Source organism: Mixophyes fleayi, chromosome 1, assembly GCF_038048845.1.
Source record: "Mixophyes fleayi isolate aMixFle1 chromosome 1, aMixFle1.hap1, whole genome shotgun sequence".
NCBI classification, from domain to species: Eukaryota; Metazoa; Chordata; class Amphibia; order Anura; family Limnodynastidae; genus Mixophyes; species Mixophyes fleayi.
In genome coordinates, this window is record NC_134402.1 from 242,794,915 (window position 1) to 242,818,682 (window position 23,768).

Genomic DNA, 23,768 nt, shown 5'->3' on the forward strand with positions numbered 1-23,768 from the left:
CTGCAAGGTATTATCCCTCAAGTCATTGAATATGCCACAGTTTTTGGTATTCAAGATAATATAAAAATTTAGTTTTAATTATGTTCCTATAAAAAGGAGTGTAGATAAGCTCTTCAGCTTACAGTAGTCCCAGTAATGTACCATGGCAAACACAACAACTCATCTACATTTAACACGTTTAACACACCATTGTATTAATAAGTTCAGTGATCTGTAGTTACTGACAGTCCAAAGACATGCTGGTAGATTAATGTTAGTGTGTGTATGTTTATGCAATACATAAGGAACAAATGTGTATCATTAAATATTCACATTAAAAGTGCTGTAAAAGTTAATAGAATAAAATAATACTCTTGTATTTATGTGCGTCTCACAATCATCATACAATCCTGTATTATAACAAGCAAGTCTCCATATATCCTTGAAAGTATCACATGACAAGTCTCCATAACTACACTATATATGTATATAACAGCCATATATTGTCCCCATATCGATGCTGTCCGCACATAGATACCACTGCATTGCTGGTCCCATATAGATATCATATACTGTATACTGTTCCCTATGCAACTTTAACTCCTTTGCAGAGAATTCATTGCATCCATATTCCAATTCCAAATGGGTAAGAGGGGGAGGGAAAATGAGGGGAAAAGAAGTATACTTGCTGCATTTGAATTTCTCTAGTACAATTACATACAAATATGTCCTGACACCTTTGTTGGGAACTACTGTAACAATAATATTAAAAGTTACCTTGATGTTCCATTCTCTAAAGGAAGGAGAGGATGCCTGTTGAGGGGCATTCCAATGCCTCATATATCATGTGACTAAGTGGAGGCAAAGGAAAATGAACAAAATGATATGTCTTCTTACAGGTAACCCATATTTGCCTTCACTCCCAGAATGTCCGAGAGGCTCCTGACATTTAGGGAGTCCACTCGGACAAGCAGACACCCACCATGACACCTACCCGTATTCCAAGCAATTTGCATCATTAGGCCCCACCCCATTGTGCAGATGTGACAAATAGTAACATTGAATGACAGGGCAGACTCGGGGTGACAGGCAAGTATCAGGTAACCAGTTATTTATGTCAATAAAACACCTCTTTTTTTTCTTAAACTGGATTGAACCTTTAAGATCTAAAACTTTAACTTTATTGACAGTCAATTTCTGTAAACAGCATTAAAAGTTTTATTGATTATTAACAAGCAAGTACATTTTCTGTAAACATCACTGTTGTTCAATATACAAATGCCTACAAGGGGTGTGTATTATAGAGAATGAAGGTTAATAAATTCCACTCTTGCGTAATGGGCATATCTTACCTTTGTTATGGGAAACACACAACAAGAAAAACAACCAGCTACACTGCTAATAATTTCTTTTAAAAGTAAGGCTGCTTACTCATATATTGCTGTATAAACCTGAACACCAGTGAAAATACTGATTCATGAGGATATTTTCACCCCAGTACAGTAGTGGAAGGAATCATCAGGACTCATTCTAAGTAGTGTCATTACACCTTCTGCCACAACAGATACCATAAGAACAGCATTGGAAGGCATGCCAAGTTACAAGTAAATGTAACACTTTTAATGCAGAGCACCTTTTGCCCCATGAAACCTGCACTATTATTTGTCCCCAACAGCCAGCTGGTGGTTCTTTGCAACCAATTAATAGTTTTCTTTTATTTTCCAACCTGCTCTAGAAAAAGGACATAATCTGGTTCTATGTTCAATAACACAATTTTCCTGTGCACCACTATTCATAAATGTATTCTAATGTATTACAAGAGAAAAGCTGGCTACACACAGGTGGATCCTCAAGCCACAGAATCAATATGCACAGTGGCCTAGTGGTTAGCACTTCTGCCTCACAGCGCTGGGGTCATGAGTTCAATTCCCGACCATGGCCTTATCTGTGTGGAGTTTGTATGTTCTCCCTGTGTTTGCGTGGGTTTCCTCCGGGTGCTCCGGTTTCCTCCCACACTCCAAAAACATACTGGTAGGTTAATTGGCTGCTATCAAAGATTGACCTTAGTGTCTGTGTGTGTGTCTATATTAGGGAATTTAGACTGTAAGCTCCAATGGGGCAGGAACTTATGTGAATGGGTTCTCTGTACAGCGCTGCGGAATTAGTGGCGCTATATAAATAAATGATGATGAATATGCAACTTGGCCCCACATGTATGTAGACAATTTTGGCAAGAACCTGTATCATTGGGGCTAGTTGGTGTGGTTTGCAGATGAAGGCAAACACAGGCCATCTGAGCCATCTTTTGACCGCTCAATCAAACATGCCCTTGCCTATCAATTTTAAAATGATCTTTATTAGGCATCACAATCATTTCTGCAGCGATATCACTAGCATTATTGTTATCACATCTCAACATCCACTTCTATTTTCCATCTGGATACTTGGAAGATATACAACCCAGAGGAAAAAAACAACAACAGATTGCCCTGGTTAAAGAGAAAATGTATCCTACTTATATGTATAATTTCTATTAATGCTTTTGTCCCATAAATGCAGCTGCATATTATTTTTATTAACATTTATAAGAGCTGCCATGTTGATGAATTGAAAATATCTCTACAAAGAGCTCTACAAGATATATAGATTGGTGCATGTGTATGAAAACTGCGACAAAGGTACTTCTGCAAACAAGAGTACTAGTGTATTAGAGTCCAATGGCACCTAAGTGGAGATCTCAAATTAATTGCATATGAAATATTAATAAAATATAATCTTGCTATTCAGTTTATTTACTTATATTGTTTTAAAGGAAAGCTCATAAAATAATATAGAGCCCTTTTGAGAAATTGAAAGCTACCTATGAGGCACTACAAAATCCAGCAAATTGCCACCACTGTTTTGGATCTTAACCTGCTATCAGAGTTGGGGTAATATACAATGGCTGAATGTGGTCAGGTCAGGTGCTGAGGTTAGAGCACTAACCACTGTGCTACCATGGTGTGAAGCATCTCCATTCTATCCAACCTACAGTGGCATTTTTAACTAGCTTTTCTAATGTCACCATTTACTAGCCTTGTGTAGTGTTCAGTTTGCTTACCCATTTTTTGAAAATGGTCCTGTTCTATTTTTGCATTCACCAAACACATCAGGGGGTGAATGTATGAAGCTCCGGGTTCTTCAACACCCACGAGTTCGGCGTCTTCAGTGCTTAAATTTAAAGCAGCGCTGCCTTGTAAAGGGAAACTTCCCTTTACAAGGCAGCGCCGCTTTAAATTTAAACGCTGAAGACGCCGAACTCGCGGGTGTTGAAGAGCCCGGAGCTTCATACATTTACCCCCAGGAATGCATTCAGTGAGTGAACACTAGCCCTACATGAGGGGACGATGAACTAAGAAGAAATTACAAATAATACAAATATATAAACTATATGTGGGAATATATTACAATATATATTTATGTTAAACTATATTACACTATTGTGATCTTTCTTTTCTTCTATGTGGAAATTGAGAGAGTGACTATAGAGAGACATCAGGTACTAGATTTACTAGATGGTGGGTTTGAAAAAGTGGAGATGTTGCCTATAGCAACCAATCAGATTCTAGCTGTCATTTATTTAGTACATTATACAAAATGATAGCTATAATCTGATTGGTTGCTATAGGCAACATCTCCACTTTTTCAAACCCGCCGTTTAGTAAATCTAGCCCTAAGTTACAGTATGCTACACCTGACAATATAAGTATACCTTTTTTTCCCTACATTATCTGTATAGATATATAACAGCGCGTGTAAGGTTTCATATTGTTAGTATCTATCTATATGTTTTTGGGGGGTTTTGATGTATATCCCAAATTGAAACCTATCAGGCAGCAGTCGGAAGTGAAGCGCTGTTGGATTTTATATATTTTTATTTTTTTTAACTTCCCTTGAAGTTACTAAATTCAACGTCATACAGAATTTGAGATAAAAAAACAAAACACTAGTTAATGAGGACCTCATCAAAATATGTTAAACAATGAAGAATTAATCATTTTGTTACTAACTCAAAACACTTGTATTGCTACTTTCTTTATTATCTGTGCAATGATGTTGAGACCAATAAAATTTTTCCCTTGGCCATGCTCTGTGTATGTCAGAATGTTTAATGATTACATACAAAGCCTGGATGTGTTCTCATAAAATATGAAAACACAATAAGAATAAGCTCAGTGATCATGGAACGTATGGTGATTCCTACAATGTTCACCACAAAACATTGTACATGCTAGATAACCTCTTGCTCCCATAAAAGCACAAACAAAGCATTTTAACAAATGTTCGTCAAACACACAGCTTATATTCAGAGCAAAACACTACAAGTTCCTAGTTCCAGAATACAGACCATTCATGTCAGCAAAAGTTCACATTTGTCACACATCACTGGACCAGGATGAAGCATTCCTGCCTATGGGTCATGGGTTACATACCTTATATAAAGGAGAGTGCAAAGAAGATTGCAGAGAGCTCTTTCACATGTGCAGAACAATACATATTTTGTAAATATGTGTGTTGTAAAAGTGTCATTCCTGTTATTTAAATACGTTCAAAGTTTGTACCTATATCCTGTAAAAACAGTATTCAATTTTTAAGTACCTATAACACAGCCCAATGAATAAAAAAAAATATTTTTAGTTGCTTATGATATTTGAGTGAATTTAGGGTATTTTGTGGTTGCTGAATTAAAAAAATGAAAGTATTTTTTTCAAATTGGCTCTACTTCTTGAGATAATTGATACCCTCAATTAATAGGGAACTTAGCCATAACGCGTGCATATAGGAATCTACCAGAACATTCTAGAAGGTGAGACACATGAATATTCTAGGTGTTCACTTTGCGATCATTCTAGAATATTCTCCCTCCGTATATAAGTGATCGGTCTCTCAACCAGCAGTCAGTTGAGCGATTCGCATTGTCTATTGTTTTTTTTTTTGTTTCTCTTCCATATTTGTATACATGTAAATAAGTCAAGTTGTATATGGAGTGGATGTAGTGACAATTTGTATATATTGAGTGTTTCAAGTAAGAGTAAAGTCAATTAACGATAAAACGTGTTTTATCTACAACTCCCATGTGACAACATCATATTAAGTAAACTTTATTCTTATTGGTGTATTTTTATACATTCCCTGGAACAACTAAAATCTGGAATCTTTGATGGCTCTCAAATACATAAACTTATCAAGAATTCTATTTTCACAAATTTATGAATGATGTTGAAGTTCTGCCTGGTGCAGCTACGTCTCAGTTGTCAAGAACTTCTTTGGTAAACACAAAGCAGACATTTATGAAGAACAAGTGCAAAACATGCTCACATACTTTAAACATGTGGGTACTAATATGAGTATAATGGTACACTTTCTCCATAGCTGCTTACACATATTTCTGGATAATCTTGGTGACTTTAGTGAGGTTTCACCAAGATATAAAGGTGATGGAGGAAAGGCATCAAGGTAGATGAGACAGACACATGATGGACGATTATTGCTGGTGCCTCCAACGTGATTGTCCTGATAACCCACATAAAAGAAAATCGTACAAACAGCATTTTAATATGCATTAATTGTAATTATTCAAAGCAGCTTACTATGTTTATGTTATTATACCGAATAAAATGCCATTATGTATTTAATATTTTTACTTTTGTATATTTGAGACAATTTCAATGTGATTTGTAAGTAGGCTCCACTTGATCATTAAACTACATTTTTTGTGTTTTTCAATGGATTACCAATTATCTAAAAACGAAAGCCAATCTAGCAAAACCGATGCCCTATTCTGAATCAGAACACAAAGTTACACCAACATCAATATTTTATGATTAGCAATAAAATAAATGTTTACTGGTGCTATTATTATTGTTTATTTATATAGCTCCAATCATAACAAACAGTCCTGTACAGAGAATATGCTATTCACATTAGTGCCTGCCTCATTGGAGCTTACATCTAAATTCCCTTCCACACACGTACAGACTAGGACCCATTTTGTCAGAAGCCAATTAAACTACTGGTATATTTTTGGACTGTGGAAGAACACTGGAGCACCCGGAAGAAACGCACACAAACAGGGGGGACATGCAAACTCCACACATGTAGGACCCAGTTACTCAGGGGCAGCATCTCCATTCTATCCATGCTATCTTACCATGAGGTTGGCACATTTTACAAAGGCACATATTAGTCACAAATTATGTGCAGTTGTCTTGATATTTTTATATTGCTCAGTTTCAGATAACCTCATGGCTGCATTCTAATCAGAGCACACGACACACTGCTCCTCAGAGTACAGTTCTGACAAACTTTCTAAATCATCATAACAGAATAATACCAAGTACAAACAATTAGTTACCATAATGCTGTAGTATAAATGTAATATTGTCCTGATATGACTCAGGAAAATAATCCGGCTCAGAACATTTCGTAATACAAGTTAGTGTTACGACTGCACCAAAGGGCAGACACGGAAGAGTCTGTTTATATTGTAATTTGGGAGAGGAAATTCCTAGCTGCACCTTGGCATTGACATTCAACATTGAAAAACTATTCTACTTTTTAATTAAAGCAAAGGTAATATGAAATTTAAGTCAATAAGATTTCTGCTAACACTTTAACATGGCTACTCTCATTCCAGGCACCCAATGGAATTGCATTAACATTTTCTGACACTAGTAAAATGCAATTAATCAGACAAGCATTTGTCCCTAGAAATATTACTAGTGTCAAGGCCTTCACAATGCCACAGTAAATGTATGTAGACAAAACACAAAAGACTGAAAAAACGGAAGCGGAACATTGGTAGCAAGGACGGTAGTGGGTTGTGAAAACTAGAAACAATTGTTCTTGTGTCAGATGCATTTTCATGCATTATACTAGCATTAAAAATGCAGTAGTAAAACTCATGGCATTAACTCCAGTGGGTATGAGGCCCGAGGCTGTGCAGTGAGAGGATTATATTGCCTGCGGTGAGCTGCTCTTCAAAGTACATAGCCGGCCAGGAGGTATATAACTAACAATGATCAACAGTATACATGTTTACAGTATATATGCTGGATGGACCGAGAAACAACAAGCTGCATTCATGGTCAGTCTTGCATTTGCTAGATAATTTTACAAAAAGCTTTCTACAGCATCCTAATTGATCTCATTACATGGCAGCTTAGAACGCAATCACTGTCTTCTTCTCTGACTCAAAAACCCAAAATCCTGCAGGGAGTCCAGTTAATTCATGGGGTAACTACTACTGCAATTGGCTAATTGATGTTGATTAGGATTGATAATATGGCTCCAGTCTTCTCTGTAAACTAAAACATTAGCTGCTTCTATTGGATGGCAGTATAAAAGTGTTGTGCAGACGTGCAGTAATATATTTATTTTTGTTTTACAAGTAAGTTTCTATAATTGAGAGAACATGAACTTTCACTTACCATCTCTGTGACTAGTTGCCTTGACTATTTCTATTTAGTATTGTGGGCTGAAGGCCATGGTACTGTCTCAGCAGAAAAGTATAAAATTAAATGGAAAAACACTCATAGACAACTTATTTCTCAATTATCCGGAAAACTATTAGAGTGAAGTTAGTCATAATTAATAAATTATTTTTATTTTTGGCTTGGTAATAACAAGTAATCATTTTTTAACTCTGCATATTTTGGATATGTGACTATTGTTGTTTTATTCAGCAAGACTAGTGAAAGACAAATGCAAGTATTTACCTTTGATATAATTGCTTGGGTATACAAGTATCCAATATCCTTATTTTAAGCAGCAAAAAAATGTGTTTGGAAACAGTATATGTGATTTACTACAACAAATTCCAGTAATATTGTTCTTGGTATGTGGGCTAATTCCTGTCTAGAATTTCTGACAAAAGCATAGTGTTTTCCTGGTGCTTAAAAACATATGTCCACAAAAACATTTCACAAGAAAACTAAAGTGAAATCCGAGCATTTACTGTTACTCTTGACATGGACTTACTACATTAAACAGAAAAATGTGTGCCTTATGTTTACAATTTAACAGCATACTTGCCAACTCTCCCGGAATGTCCGGGTGACTCCCGAAATCCGGGTCTGTCTCCCGGACTCCTGGGAGAGCAGGCAAGTCTCCCGCATCCCACAATTCGCTGGCCAAAATGACACGATTCGCTGTGAAAAATGGAATATGTGTGGTTTTGTGCAATTATAAATAAAACGGATATACTTGTAAGACAAAAAAATATTTATATGTAGAAATTGATGCAAGCTATAAAGTAAGTGAAACAGAGATGCAGATCTTTTGTACTACAAGAGCCCTACAGACATGTGCCTTCGTTTCTAATTATGAATCTGAATCTAACCTCAAGAAAATGTCATTAATGTAAAAAATCATGTATCTATGAATTTAGAAATAAGGATCTAAGAGGTTAACACAGATATGATTTAAAAGTACAGTTCTCCAGTTGTTGAATAAAAAAGTATACACTTTGCATTTGTGATTCTGTCTTTTTTCAGGTACATTATTAAAAACATGTATCTACCAGGACTGCGGTGCTTGCATGTGATTTATGTCCAGCAAGAGTTCCATTAAACAAAACATAAATATTTCACTTTCAAAATTATTTTATAGACTTGTAAAATGAACCGCTGAAAAATGTAAAAATTTACTTTAGATATTTTATTTTAGCAATTTACATCTTTTTAAAGTACTACGACTTGACAAATCTATTATCGATTTGCAAGCTGCATTCATTATCATTATTGCTCATTATCACTTAACAATGAAGGTAGACAGGGTACATTGGTTGGCTGTCACCTACACAGAGGGAATGGGCATACAAATGTAAGGTTTCCTGTTCGATGTGCAAACAACACTATCTCTGCATTGTATAATAGCATTTACCCTATTTTGAATTGTTTTAGAAACATGACATCTAATCGTGTTGCAAGCTCTGTCATGGAACACTGCGCCTGCAAACAATATCAGTCCATATATCCATCTACAGTCGTGTCCAAAAATATTAGCACCTTTGCAGTTTTTTCTAATAATGCACCATTTCTTCCAGAAAGTTGTTAAAATAAAAAAAATAAAAAAATTGGTATTTATATATGTATTTCTTTGGTTTGCGGTAAAACAAAAAGTTGTAACTTGTGCCACACAGAAATCATTAAATGAGTCAGACTAAATTATCTTTTAGAAGCAGTTACAAATAATTAGATTTCAAGCACGTGATTCTCCTGCACTTTGGAACTGAACTCACCTGCGGTGAGTAGCAGGTACCTGCAATATAAAAAATAAGCTAGCCAGACTGTAGAGAAGAACTCATTCTCCTTATCTGTATCACTGTGTATACTGCAATGAGCATTGAGAAGAGATAGAAAGCCAGAGAATTATCTGTGGAGGTTAGACAGATGATTGTAGCCAAGTATGGACAATCTCAAGATTACATATCAATCTCCAAAGACCTTTATGTTCTCGCTTACGTCATACAACATGTTATTAGAAAGTTTAAAAGGCCCCTGGCGCTGTAGCGAACCGCCCTGGACAAGGCCGCAAAAGAAAACTTGAATCAAGAATGCCAAGCAGGATTGTTCAAAAGAAAAAGCACCCAAACAACTACCAGACAGACAGATGCAAGCTGACCTTTAGATACAAGGTAATACAGTTTCAATTCGAACCATCCGTTGCCAACTCAATAAAAGGGAGTTATATGGTAGGAGGCCCAAAAGGACCCCACTCCTTATGTCTCTCTCACTCACGCTGAGTGAGAGACATAAGTTTCCAAAACATACATGAACAAGTCAAATTAATCCTGGGAGAATGTCCTATAGACGGATGAGACCACATTAGAGTTTTTTGGTAAAAGACATCAATCCTGCATTTACAGAAAGCAAAATGAAGAACACCTTCCCTACAGTCAATCATGGAGGAGGTTCAGTGATGTTTTGGAGTTGCTCCATGTGGCACAGGGTGAATTGAACGTGTGCATATTATCATGAATTTTGTAGTTTACTTGGCCATTTTGGAGTGCAATGTTGACTTAATGTCAGAAAGCTGGGTCTCTGTCGTAGGTCGTGGATCTTCCAGCAGGACCATAACCACAAACACACTTCAAAAAGCACCCGGGAATGGCTGAAGACAAGACGCTGGACTGTTATGAAGTGGCCAGCAATGAGTACACATCTAAATCACATAGCACACCTGTGGAGAGATGTGGAAACAGCAGTTGGGAGAACTGGAAGAGTTTGCACAGGAAGAGTGGACCAAACTGCCAGTAGAGAGAAGCAGGAAGCTCATCTATGGCCATAGGAAGCGGTTGATTGCAGTTATTTTGATCAAAGGCAGTGCTACATTCATTAAGGAACGCAAAGTGAAAGCAATTTGTGTTTTATTTCTAAATGGACAGAAAATGCAAGCAGTTACGTCCATATTCAACAACAAGTGGATCTCAATAAACTTTTCCAATTGCTATATAGACAGACAGAACACACTGCAGGAGACACACAATGCATATGTATATATAAAGTCCCATCAGCACGCACAGGTGAAAACAAAATCTAAAAGACATTAACACCTGTTAATAATTTAATCATTAATAAATATACCTTTAAAAAAAAAAGTTTTTTCCATGAAATATATACAGCAGGATTAATGAAATCTGCACAAAATGCATTTTTACGGTTGCTCTTGACTGCAAACTCATGTTCTAGAATGTATACACGACCGTCACTTACACCTGCCCTGTAGCTGGTGCAAGTGATAAGGCTAAAAGTCACGTAGAGATGCCCAGAGCTTGAATCAGACGGATGTGCGTGCGCTCAACCTTGATATGCCTTTACTGTACATTGCCTACATGCATATGCCCCTTCCCTCCCCTGGTCCACCAATGAAATTGTAGCCTGTTGGAAGTGCCCTTTGTGCTCAAAGATGAATTGCATGCACCGGCATTCACTGGTGTATAGTCTGTTTCTGCGCATGCGCAGAGCATTTTTTACAAAAAATACAGCACATATCGGTGTATATCGGCATTTACGTTCCTTTATGAAGGCTAATAATCAGGTTAATTAAGTCTACAGCAGGGGTCGGCAACCCCCGGCACGCGTGCCAGACGTGGCACACCGACGCTGAAGCTGCTTCAGCAAAGCAGCCGATGATGGCCGAAACGGAGCTTCTGCGCATGCGCAGAAACAGACTATAAACACATGAAGTTGCTGTACTGGGGCCATGAATTTCTCTAGGCAGCCATGTATGTATGTATGTGTATATATATATATATATATATATATATATATATATATATATATATATATCTATATATATATATATCTATCACACCCAACTGGCACACCTGGGCTTCACTAGATTTTAGCCGGCACTCTAATAGAAAAAGGTTGCCAACCCCTGGTCTATAGTGTCAATAGTTTTGTCAATGCCATATCATTTTCTGATTTAAAAGGATATACTGTATTCAATTCTGAATAAAAAACAAAGGCCATGTAATATTAACAGAGAAAGATTTGTGGAGAGCAAATACCACTGTTAATTTCAACTTATATTTAGAGTAAACTGTGAGTTTGATAAAAGTGTTAGGGTGCCAGTATTTTTGGCCATAACTGTACTTCATAGCACATTACATTTAACTACTGTTTGGATACCAGGACCATATATTTTATTTACAGATCCCTGGAAAAAGGCTTGAATTAGTTATCTCACTGGGAGTTGTCAAAGTAGCTGTAATCATAATGTTTAAACGTTTATATTATTATTACTATTTACCTTTATTTATTAAGCATAAACTATAACATACCAAAATTAATCCCTTCACTAGTGGAGCTTGATCTAATTTCTTTACCACACACACTAGGGTCAATTTGACAGAAGTCAATTAAGCTACCAGTATGATTTTGGACTGTGGGAGAAAGCCAGAGAACTTGGAGGAAACCCAAGCAAACACATGGAGACAGCAAGTTCCTGGTTGGAAACTTAATTTGGTTTTATATAATTTCAACACATAACTGCCAATAAGACAGCACACTGATCTGATAGAATAACTTTTAAATTACAGCCTCAATATAAACTAATGAAGGAGAATGCAATATCAGCTTACTCAGAACCTGTTCTGTAAATGCCAAAAAACAGGTTACTAGTGATCTTCCCCTAGAGCAGCCCCTTGTCCCTTAGAGCTGATTACGCTCACTGATACTATACTGTCTCTAGCACTTTTCAGTTTTAGGTGTTTACCACTCAGGGTTAAAGACAAAAAGGAGAAGGTTAGAGCAAGGCCAGATACTGCTAAGAGAGGTTTAATACAAAATCAAAGTTAGGTATCAGGACAAGTATCAGAGTCCAAATCACTAATCAAAAACATCAAGGTCATAAATATCAAGGTCAAAACAGGCATTAAGGTAAGGGAAGGCAGCAGAGACCAATGGTCAGGAACTGATGCATTTCAATTAAGGTCACGGTGTTAGGCTAGGTCGGTACACAGAAACTAGTAATAGCATTGAGAATATGTACAAGCACCTATTAAATAATCTGCAAGCTCCAATCGAGAGACTCAAACAAGTTAATTGACCACACACAAGTCAAACCCACCTAGCCATCTGTGCTCAGCCACTGAGATGAAGCTGGCAATTAGATGTATAAAACCATGCCCTGTAGGCGGGTATGCACCCAGACAAGACTGTGGCAGCAACTGTATCTCTGAAGTATAATGTTTATTTATGAGAGTAGTAAAAGGAACTAAAATATGTTATAGTTTATGGCTTCACTTGTACAAATTGTACTTTGGTTAGTAATAAATTGAACACTTGAAAAGTCGATGTCAGAGTTCTCTAGATCCTGGTGTAATTTTAAAGTACAGGTTAGCAAGGTTTACAATTAGAAATTGGTATTTAGCTAAGGTTAGTATTCAGTCAGGGTACGTTTCAGATTCAGCTCTCCCCTAAAATTACCTCTGTGTAAATATTTGGATTATGACAAAAGGTTAAAATTATTATTATTATTTTTTTTTTCCATTTTACCAATGGGACCTTAGAATCTCCTTGTTCAAAGAAAATGCTCACACAGAGGGTCCTTCATAGGACAGCAGGAGGCTGGACATTTAGGTTCCATACTCTCCAGTCTCCATTAATAGAAAGACTAGTGGGACCCTGACAGTGACAGTTTGTCATTAAAGCTTGCCTGCTTTATGCTGTTCACAGCTCAGCTCCCTTTAGGTTCCAGAAAGCAATTTAAAGACAAGTTAATAATCAAGTATACAATAACTATGTTTCAACCTAGATTACTGCTAATTCTTCTTACCCAACACTTCTCCCAAGTTGCACAGTTCATCTCAGCAGCTATGAAGCAAAACCACTACCAATTAGTGTATAATCAGACTCAGACAACTCCACATTCATCAATAATAACTACACCAACAGCTGACCCAATTTTACAACTTCCAGATGATTCCCTAAATGTTTGATTCCCATAATCAAACCAGATTTTTATCCAAATATTTGCTTCACTCTAACTTTGAGTTTAATGTTTAAGTACTTTACAAATAAACATTATGAGTAATAATTTAGTGGTTTTTCATTGTCCAGCACTTTTTCCTCTAGACTGAGTCATATGGAAATAAGAGTGTTAAAAACGGAGTTTGCAAGGGAAAGACTAATGTGCAGGACCATGCAAATGGTCTACAATTCTTCATTATAATATGGTCAACGTACTTCTATTTACATTTTGAGTAAACATTCCCTTTAATCTAAATGGTGTGGTATTAAAAATGTGTAGAGAATAAATTAGTTTAAAATGAACATGATACCGCTGGTTTGAAGATTTGAAAGGACTGGAGGCACATTATCAATGCAGCGCTATTCAGGTAATTAATAGTAAGGGGGAGAAAAACTTGGCAAACACGATGTACAGATAGAGTGAGTTTATCTGAGATAAAGGAGCTTGTAATCAGGACTACTTGGATGCGCCTCGCTCAAACACACACTGTTGGGGCCAATTCAATTTGGCCGCGTTATTCTAGGAATAACGCGGCCTGCGCACTATTATCGTTAGTACGCTGATTTTTGCTCACGGCTCTCGGGGCTGCGAGCAAATATCCGGGATAAAATTACCGTATTAAAGTTAATAGTACTAGCGCCGCGCTAATCCTAGACTAACAAGGCCGTATTGAATCGGCCCCGGTATGTGAACAGGAGGAGCCAGTACAGTGTTACATTTTACCTACAATATTATGTGTACTATTTGTCTCACATAAACGCTCTATTTTTGTATTGTTGCTCCCATCTAATAAAAACATAATCACCAAGATAGATACAAATATAATGCTAATGACACAATATGAAGAATAATTGTTTACATAATTAGAGTAACATTTATTTCAGGTTATTAGTGCACAGATGTAGTCAACAGAAAAATATTTCTAAACCTCAGCCGTTGGCCCATGGGACTGTATTTTCTACACACAAATAAACCACAGCAGGGAAGAACCCCTACTGTTTATAGTATATATTTTCTGTCTTTTTAAGAAGCAACAGCTTTCAGGGGATTTCACAAAAATAGAAATACACTGTAAAATGCAATATTGATTCAATGTAATTTTCTTGGGCTTTTAACAGTGGCAGTCAAACTAAGCACTAGTACTGTAAAATGCTGATGTTTAAAAGTCATGTGTGCACTGACAGAGTAGTATATAAAGACTTTTAATGACTTGAGCACAATATAAGTTGACAATCTTTTATGGTTGCCTTCACTGTAGAATTTCTGAAGTATTTTTTTTCTGTGAGCTAGAACAGATTGTGCCGTCAAGCAAAAAAAAAATATCCTCTATTAATGTTACCAAGTGCAAAACCAAATAAATATTTAGAATAATATTTAGCCACAACGACATGTACTGAAAAACACCAATCAAGCTTACAAAGAAAATGTTGTTTAACAGGTGAGTGATTTTAATACATGAACGACAGAGAATGGCACAGTCAGAAATTTGTTATTATTCAAAATGACAGGCAGTAAAGCAGCGACTTAGTAGCAGGTGCCTTGACCTGTGAAGTTCAACTGTTTCAGAAGAGGGAAGAAAAGACATGTTACTCCTAATGGAAGTTACTACTTTCTGTCGTACTAGTACATATTACATTACATAGGCAATTAGGGTGCTAGGTAGTTACTGGGAACACAGACATCTGAGACCAAACTAGGCATGATACTAAAGGTGTGTTACTCATGCACATGATGAATAAGAGTCACGCAATGTCATGCAAAACAATGACAACATGTTACCAAACATATTATCTGCTGGATTTACCATTTTTGTAAAGGACCACTAAAAACTAAAATGTCATTTGCTTTATATAACACAGCTACTAATAACATTCACAAATATATGTGGAAAAGTTTCAGGAGCTTATCAGAACTGAATATGTTTGAGATAATGTTGTACTTGTGGGGCAAGATATTTCCAACACAGCAAATTTCATTACTCTCCCTAGCTAGAAATGACTGATTACAGAAAACAATAACCTCTAGTTAAGTTGTAAATACCATGTCAAATACCATATCAAATAGCTCAATAAAATTAGTATTTTAGGTTTAGTGCCCTTTAAATGAGTGCACTATGTAAACCAAACAGCAGTACTAGCAATACATTTACAGGCCAAACTGAACACATAAGATTCAATTGTTATTATCCTTTATTATTATTAATATTCTTTACGCCTCTCATCATTATTATGGGCACAAGCCTTTTTTGGTTGGCTCTTGCATTAATATAGCTGTATGTGATGTGTTTTTTAACAGCTTGCAGCAATATAAAGCTCTTGTAAATTTGCACTCACAGGACCTCATTTAGAGTTGGATGGAAAGTCTATCTAAGAAGTGTAGGAGTGGGAATGTGCCGCAGCTTGGTAGGGTGTTACGAGTGGCAAGCAACCCCAGTTACATCCCACTCTTAATACCCTACCGAGCTGCGAGCAGTTCCTGCAGCTAGCTAACTGCTTGTGCCACCTAATTCCTGCCACACGGTTTTAACCCTTTTTTGACGTGTGTTGCCTTTGCGCCTCATTGCGACTAGGATTTACTTACATGGTCACACCTTCACAATTCCATGTCCTATTCTCTTGTAGTGAGTTGCAAGTTGTCGCAAGTGTTAATTGCGTCCAAGATGTAGGCGGATTTGGTGCTTGCTGCACATGCGTGTTAGTGTTTTTTTGTTGGATGCGCCTAAAACGGACTTTGCGTCCGACTCTAAATGAGGCCCACAATGAGAAACAACAGCAGCTTAGGTAATTGACTATAGTATATGTGCTTTATTCTTTGATGCTCCTGTTTATTGCTACTCAAAATCTGGCAGTTGGCTTACAGAAAGAAATCATGAAAATCTAGATATAAAATATAGAAAACTATCCAGACCTTAGCGGTTCCATGTCACCATAGTGTTGTTTTAATTGTCTTGCAAGCAGAGGCTGCTTTGTTTTGTTTTCATACGCTCATATACATTTCTTCTACTTTCTGTCAAGGTGTGACACCAGATCTTGCTATACAGGTTTTGTAGAACAGTTCTATGCCTTATAAAAATAAAGTCTGCACACTGTCAGTTGGCAATAAAGAAAATATGTTATGGAACCACTGCAACAGAGAGAGATATTTAGTCTATATTGTAAGGATTTGACATTATAGGAACAAAGAATTGTGCACTATTTTGCCAACTGCCACAGCAAAGCCATTTTCTGAGTAGGCCTAGATTTCGGGAAAGGTTATATATGCCGGGTAAAGGGCAGGCGGCAGTCTGCTCAGTTTGCACTACATTCTTAGCATTCTATTTGGTGTATAACTAATGTATTATTTACATATTATAAACATTAAACTGTATGCTCAGTTCAGGATGATTATTATAAAAATGGAATGCAGTGGTAAGCAGGTGGTGGTAGTGGGGTTTGGGGTAACACAGAAAATAGCCCTAAGGGGGTGTAAAACGTTGATCCAAGCCTGCGTTTATGATTACTTAGTCCCTAATCTTCAACACCATTTTCAGTTTTTACAGAGCAATAGATAAAGTGACCTCCTCTGCATGAGCACAAATCTGTGCTGCTTAATAATGGCTAAAACTGACCACTCACTAGTGGTGCATGGTTTTATTTCCAAGCTGATCACTTGGCAGAGCCAATCACAACCGACTACTAATCTCTGCTGGTTTTAAGTGTAATATAAAGCACGTTTTCTCTTTAGAAGATGCAGTGGTCTACTAGCTACACCCCACATTTACATTTACAGTTGGATGTACTTCCTACCACGAATAAACGCAGAAAAAGGCGTACGCAGAAAGAGAGTATACGTACATGTGTATGCTGAGCAGCCATACGTCAGCCTAACAAATGCATGTCCTTATGTCTAACAATATCATCATCATCATCATCATCATCATTTATAGCACCACTAATTCCGCAGTGCTGTACAGAGAACTCATTCACATCAGTCCCTGCCCCATTGGAGCTTACAGTCTAAATTCCCTACTATAGACACACACTCACACACAGACAGACAGAGACTAGGGTGAATTATTTTTTTTCATTGCAGCCAATTCACCTACCAGTATGTTTTTGGAGTGTGGGAGGAAACCGGAGCACCCGGAGGAAACCCATGCAAACACAGGGAGAACATACAAACTCCACACAGATAAGGCCATGGTTGGGAATCGAATGATTGTGAGGCAGACGTGCTAACCACTAGGCCACTGTGCTGCCCATAGAGATGTGGCTTGAAGGTCTTAGCAGTAAATGCTGACCATATTAATACACAATAATCATGTAATGAAGTGTTGTAGAGAGAATAATGGCTTGACTGTTATTAATAAATGTGAAACTCAATTTCCATATAAAATGTTATCAAATGCAACCACCTCCTCAACCGTTATCTATTTAAAAATCCACTGGGAATCTTCCCAAATTGTAACAGACTGCTGCAATCAGAGGCGGTTAGTGTTGTGGATGGCCATCGTCCTCATCGTCATCACATCTCTTTACTCCAGCCCTCTCATACCTGCAATCGATACACTTCCTAAGCGGCATATCTGGGGTTAACTATGTCACACTTATGTAAACATACCTTTACTGTACTCGGCTTTCTCTTGTCTGTCCCTGCCCACAATCATTTTGCTTCTCATGACGTAAGGGGACACAGGTTTACAATACGCAAAAAATGTACAAACAGATGCATTTTGCTGAGCATGTGAGGTATGGAAACGCGTAGCTTACGCAACAGAAGTTGGCACTTTGTCCAACTATAAATGACGCACACTGACTTTTAACTACAACAGCCACTTTTCATCCACGTGTTGATATAATTACTGACATACATTACTCACACAAAAGCATCCAGACTTTTTTTAATTTGATTACTTAAAATGACAAATTAAAGTTTTACTTTTAGGGGTAAATGTATGATACTCCAGTTTCTTCAACTCCCGCGAGTTCGGTGAGATGACAGCTTGAATTTAAAGCGGCATTGCCTTGTAAAGGGAAACTTGCCTTTACAAGGCAGCGCCGCTTTAAATTTTAGCTGTCATCTCGCCGAACTCGCGGGAGTTGAAGAAACCGGAGTATCATACATTTACCCCTTAATCTCTGTACAATGCTGCTGTTACCCACATTACTGCCTTTTTTCTTAGCTAGCATACACACATAACTGCTCATCACTGTAAGTATAATAATTTGCTGAGGCGACATTGATTTCAGGGGCTTCAATTGTGAAAATAATAAAGCAATAAATGCAGTTTATAAATGCATGCTTCAGGATAATTTACCTCATCTCTTCTTTTCTACATAATAAATAATTTTATGTTATTTTTTGTAAAATGCAACATACGGCACATGTAAGACAGACTTACTGTTGAACATTTCTCAATGGAAAACATTCCACTAACATGACAAGTATATGTCACAATTTGCCCATGTGGTGTCTAGTGGTTTAATATTGAAATGAGAGAATACGGTCTGTCGCTGACACTCCTTATAAGACTCACATATAAGACTGACCAAATTAACTGTCTAAAGTACAATAAGTCCAGCACAAAATTCAAACATTTCCTTTTACATATTGTACAATGACATACATATAAACTTGCTGAATCTTTGCTTCTGTATCCTGTCTTATTAGGTAACCTCTAACTTTCTGGACACACAACACAATACAACTTGATAAGATAAATATTCTTCCTGGAACATTCATTATTTAGCAGAAGTGTACTGAATCAGCTTGTCACTAGTGGCCAAACAGCAACATCTTCAACGTGGCCTTGTGAATTTGTTATTATTATTTGTTATTTTATGTTATAGGCTGTTTCCTTAGCATCCATGTGTTGCAGTGTTCAATATGTAAATGAATGCCCTTGTTTTACACTCAAACTAAGGAAACTCAAGACAAATCGCATTTAAGGGGCATCGTTTTTAACGGGGAAGTGCATGGATATGTAGGGCAAGAAGGTTCCATCTGCATGGGGGGGGGGTATATCCATTTTCTGAGCAGAGGCTTGAGGTGTTCCTTCCTAAATGCATGGATGTGCCCAGGGCTGGATTAACCCGAGGTCTAACTGGGCTACAGAACAGGGGCCTCAGGCATCCAGGGGGCCCTTGAAAATGCTCAGCAGCATTATTGATCAGTGCGGGGGCTGAGCCTGTCACTGTAGTCCTTCCCTGGCGCTCAGTAACCTCCGTACTGAGGAGATCTCGTGAGAGTGAGATCTCCTCAGTAAGGAGCTTACAGCCCGCCGCGGAAGGACTACAGTGACAGGAGAACAGAGAGGTAAGCGCTTGGGGGGGGGGGGGGGGTGGCAGGCGGCTCACAGGGGGGGCCTCACAGGGAAATGGAGGCCCTCTTAGCCCAGGGGCCTCCATTCCCTTAATCCGGCCCTGGATGTGCCTAGTTTTGCACCCTCATGGAAAAACTAAATGATTATGTGATTGGGATTCCAAGAGTGGGGAAGGTATTTTAAGGGGGTGTTCACTGTTTAGAAAGAGGACAATTTTAATTTTCCAGCAAAGCATGATTATTACATTTCATCCATAGTGGTGGAAACCAGGCTTCAGCCTATAGATTCAATATGACACATTCTGGCCTTCAGGTAAACGTTATACAGAAAAGAGCTTTCCTAGGAAAAGTCTTCAAACACACAAAAGTGCCACATGTTGTAAAGACAGTCCCAATGTCCCCTTACTCTCATAATTCATTTAAGCTATGAATAAGGCTACACAAAGCAGTATTTTAGGAGAAAACCTTTGACATAAATGAGGGTGTAGTCTTTTGAAGTGATGTTTATACTTTTTCCACCATGTATTATTTCCAGCCAGACCAGAAACATGAACAAGTGTCATACAGAACAGTTTTATGGGGAAGTTCTAGAATGAAGATGGGCTGTGGGTGAGCTCTGTAATGCTTGAGATGGGCAATTAAGACCATCTATGCACAAACAAAACTTATTGCTGTCAACATATTTTGTGGTTGATGAATGACCTTTATCAGTATTCCATTTTACCGTGGCAGATGAATAGAGAGAATAAAGGTAACTATAACAAAATCCTCTATTTATTTTTATTCTAAAAATGCAAGATTTCAACATTATGGACCTCATTTAGAGTCGGACACAAAGTCCTTTTTAGGCGCATCCAACAAAAAAAAGCTATCATGCATGTGCAGAAAGCATCAAATCCGCCTTCATCTTGGACGCAATTAACACTTGCGACAGCCTGCGACTCACTACGAGAGAATGGGATGAACGCTGAATTGTGAAGGTGTGACCATGTAAATACATCCTAGTCGCAGTGAGATGCAGACGCAACACATGTCAAAACAGGGCTAAAGCTGTGCGGCAGGAATTAGGTGGCACAAGCAGTTAGCTAGCTGCAGGAACTGCTCACAGCTCCGTAGGGTATTAAGAGTGGGATGTAACTGGGGTTGCTTGCCACTTGTAATACCCTACCCAGCTGCGGAACACTCCCACTCCTACACTTCTTAAACAAACTTTGCATCTGACGCTAAATGAGGCCCTATGGGTGCCATAATCAATGACTTATTGGGGCCGATTCAATTCTGCCACAAATAACTCAGCAGTAGCAGTTATACCGTTAATACGGTAAAACTGCACATAATTACCGTTAATAAGCCGCGAGAAGAAATCCAGGTTAAAATTACTGTATTAAAGGCAATACTGTTAACGCTGCGTTACTCGCAGCAGAATTCAATTGGCCCCTTTAGGGTCATTTTTTGGAAAAATTGATTATGAATGAAACTGATACTGCATATAACAGTACTGTATATATATATATATATATATATATATATATATATATATATATATATGATCATTAAAATTATTATCATAAAACTAAGTTCAATTCCATTTCATTCTCAATATCAGTACTTTTTCTTGTAGCATGCATTATACTTATAGATCACAGTAAACATTTTGGTGTCCATCATGTATAAATAAAATGCACTGAGAAAATGCCTATGGGTCAGAGGAGCCAACTTTTAAATAATTGGAGATGCCCATATGGCTGAAAATGCCATGCATAGACAAGGCAGCACAAATATTGGGGTGTTCAAGCACACACAGCACCATCAAGCTGTGGGTGACATTCAGATATTTTCTGGAAAATTAGATGGCAGTGGCATTATACTGAGAGAACAAATAGCAGCTTTCTATCAATCCAAACTCCCAGATACATATCTACATTACAGAAAATGGCAAAGCAATGCAAATGTATCTTCACAGCCAGGACAAACATTTTGTACACAGTGTGCCAAGGGAGGTAGAACATAAAGAGGAGACCACTGACTTTTTCAGAGCTAGGTGTGAGAAGAAGTGATGAGAAAGTAAACAGGAAGAGGAAAAATTAGTATTCATATGACAAGTGTACACCTAACTCCTTCATGTGTTCACACATGACAGAACTACATATGCTTTTTCCATGATCAGAAACTCACACCAAAAATACACATAGCCTGCAATCAGATTATGTGGGACTGACCAGGGATACAATTGGAAGTGGTGAGGGTAATTGATTGTAGTATAAGTGGTAAACTTATACAAAACCTAGTTAACCTCTTACAGAGACTCATAACAGCCACAGCCTGGTGTAATGCAGAAAAACGACATAAAAAAAATCTATGATGGTGAAATGTAACTCCTTAGTGGCAGGATACATTTATAAGTGGTAAAATATACATTTTGTCCATAATCAGTATAACATGTAAACACTGCTATCAATGGGATAAAAAAGAACACAGGTGATAGCAGACCAATATTTTTAGAGTGGAAATGGCAGATTTTTGGAAAACAGGGTCCTTCCAAAAGCACCACACAGAATGACATAGACTGGTCATAGATGGGCAAAGGGGTGAGACACCCCCGCTTACAAGATTCCCGGGCACCAAAGTGGCAAACTTGGCACTCACCTCATCGATGTTGTGATCCACTGAGCACTGGATTCTGTCAACATGTCAATTCCATCATCCGTTCTTTCCTTCAGGCAATGAAATAACAATGCGGCAGTTTTCTATCTTGTGTACAAGATCCAGTCTCCAAGAGGCTTGTGTGCAATATGTCGGTAACTACATAGTGCACAGATACACTGTTACACTGAGCCGCCCCCGCCTGTCTGATGGGTTTCACTCAATGCTAAACTGGCGTCGCCGCTCCCCCGACTTTCCACATACACGCACTGCACTAATACTATAGCAGGCCCCGCCTGGATGGCTCGGAGCCCCCTCCCTGTTTCTCTGGCTTCCTTATACTCAGCATCGCATTCTCATACAGTAAGCCAGTGTACTGCAGATACACAGTTCCTATGTTATGCACTGTGTGCGGGTCACAGAGCCACAAAGAAGCCCTTCAGCTATGACACACGGCTGCATGCTCTGCTGCACAAAAAGCAGGGCTTTGAAAAGGATAAAAAAACACACAGTGATTGTAAATGTGTACGTTTAATTTGTATTCTGCTTCTGTAGACTATGGGGATCTCACTGGTGCATCCAAACACTTAGGACTATAATGCAAAATATGGAATAGAGAACTCTAATATGTGATTATGCAATTTATGAAAGGCTACATAAATAGTGACAATAAGCCACAGTGCAAAAAATTGTTAAAAAAAAACATCTCAGCAACCAACTATATCCTGCAGCTTTATCTAATGACAAAAACAATGTTGTACAGTCATGGGGAAAATAAAGTATATCATTCTTCAAAAATTCTTATTGATATTGCAGATATTTGCGATGTAAAGCTTAATATCAAGATAAATCATTTCAGATCTTTTTCTGCCTTTAATGTGACCATGCAGCCAACAAAATTAAAGTGAAAACAATAGCCTGGTTACAATACCCAGTGAGTCGTTTTGATTAAGTATCAACTTCATACACCAGGACATTGAAATTCTAACCCATTCTTCCCTGTAATAAAAAAATCAAGGTCCATCAAATTATGAGGAGATCTCCTTGGCTGACTTGGAGGTGTGCTTTGGACAGTTATGTTGGAAGTAGAAATTTACATTCAGATTTTGACAGCATATAGCAGATTTTTGAGTCTATTTATTAAGATGCGGTGAGCCATAAATACAGAGACAACTGCAGTTTTCTCCTTATAATGGCCAGTGCATAATTTATGAAGGGTTCAATGCAGAAGAAATCTTATATGGGGTCTGTGAAGTTCTCCAATTGATTAGGCATTGCTTTTTGCAGCAAGCTAACACCATCTCAGGATGGCGTTACCTGTAATTTTC

General features: G+C 37.8%; 1 protein-coding gene across 2 annotated transcripts in view; it reads right to left on the reverse strand.

Annotated features, from left to right (window-relative positions):
- The window catches only part of PIP5K1B (phosphatidylinositol-4-phosphate 5-kinase type 1 beta), a 252,655-nt gene extending 229,939 nt beyond the window's left edge, over positions 1-22,716 (reverse strand). For both annotated transcript variants that reach the window (XM_075208689.1, XM_075208679.1), the window contains exon 1: positions 22,444-22,716. The gene's annotated coding sequence lies outside the window, so the exon portion shown is untranslated. The remainder of the gene's footprint in view (positions 1-22,443) is intronic.
- Positions 22,717-23,768: the final 1,052 nt, after the last annotated feature.